At 56.0% G+C, this 1,626-nt stretch overlaps 1 pseudogene; it reads right to left on the bottom strand.

Annotated features, from left to right (window-relative positions):
• On the bottom strand, positions 1-1,363 carry LOC141543225 (GTPase NRas pseudogene; annotated as a pseudogene).
• Positions 1,364-1,626: the final 263 nt, after the last annotated feature.

A 1,626-nucleotide genomic window follows, 5' to 3' on the forward strand; every position in this document is an offset into this window, starting at 1 on the left:
TCTAAAGGCATCCTGCTGGTAGGAGGCAGCCCCATTCCACCCCAACCCCTCACTGCCTTTGAATGTGCTCCAGACGATAAGCAAGTTGAGAACAAAGGGTGACACACACTCAATGTGAGTAACCGAGAAAACATTCCCCCAGTCTGGTCTTGAGGGTCACTGAATGGGGGCCACTTCCGAGCAGGCTCCTCACCATCACCACAAACAAGGTCTTCTGGGTGGGGACCTGGCTCCAGACAGCACATCCACAAGCCCAGGGCAGGAGGGAGAGTCACTTGTGCCCTGGTCTCCAGAGGCAGGGTCTCTATTGGGGGAGCAGGGGAGAGTCTAATAAAGAAAATCCCAGGCACAGCCTCCAGGAAGGCAGAGGAGGCTGCTGAAGATGAGGGCCCGACTGCAGAGAAATCCCCCAGGGAGCTGGCTGTCTCTGGGCCTCTGGCAGCCAGAGAGGCCAGGGGAGGCTGAGCACCCAAGGAGGAATGGAGACTTTTCTTGCCTGGTCAGGATACCCGGGCACTGAGGTAGTCATTCTGGCTCAAAAGGGGAAACAAAAGCAAAAATCGAACACAAATCTCTTAAGAGAGAAACGCAGACGGGGCCCTCCAAGAGGCTCCGGGAGAAATCCTGATGAGGCCCCAAAGGGCCTGGCAGTGAAGAGCAGGCAGGAGGAAGGGTCCAGTGAAGGTCTTGAAGGCTGGGGAGTGGCTAGGGGATTGGGGGCATTCTAGGCCAGGGAGAGTAATGAGGGGGCAGGATCAGGGTAAGGGTGAACCTGCTCACAGGATTGTGCAACACTTGAGCCCACAGGCCTCCCTCTGCTTAGTGTTCGAGAGTCTCTTGCGCTCCTCCTCAGCTTGGATCCTGTGAATTTCACCAACCAGCTCATGGAAGGCTTGCTGCACACCTTGCCCCGTCTTGGCTGACGTCTCCACATAAGGGATCCCGAAGCTCCTGGCCACCTCCTGGCCCAGCGTTGGGTCCACCAGCCTGTCGGTCACGTCTACTTTGTTGGCCACCAACACCACGGGTACACAGTCGGTGCCCCTGAGCCTCTGCAGAATGTCCCAGAAGACACTGACATTCTCAAAAGAGTGGGGGTCATTCACTGCGTAGACAAAGAGGAATCCCTCTCCCCAGCACATGGAATGGTTCCTCAGAGGGTAAAACTCTTCATTGCCTGTGGTATCCACGATGTACAGCTGGCACGGCTTTTCATCCACCACCGAGTGCACAAGGTAGGAATCTTGGATGGTGGGGTCATACTCGGTCAGAAAGTGATCCTTAGTAAACTGCATGGTCAGGGCACTCTTGCCCACATAACAGGTGCCCATCACCGCCACCTTATACATCTTGGTTCTGCTTCTGGCTGGATCACCTATGGAGGTATGGACACAAGAAGCCGTGAGAACTGGGAAGGGCTCAAGTGGCCTCTAGTCTACTTTCCGGGCTGCAAGAAGTCAGCCCATTTCCCTGGAGGTCGCCTCTCAGGAGGAAGACTTTCCTCCGGCCTCCAGCCTCAGTTCTTTGCCAATCCTCTTCCCGCCCCCTTCCAGCTCTCTGGGCCCAGCTGAACAAGGCTCAACTCTCCCCCCCCTCACAGAACTTCAGGTACTGGAATCTCTGAGT

This window comes from Sminthopsis crassicaudata, chromosome 5 (genome assembly GCF_048593235.1).
Source record: "Sminthopsis crassicaudata isolate SCR6 chromosome 5, ASM4859323v1, whole genome shotgun sequence".
Classification (NCBI taxonomy): Eukaryota; Metazoa; Chordata; class Mammalia; order Dasyuromorphia; family Dasyuridae; genus Sminthopsis; species Sminthopsis crassicaudata.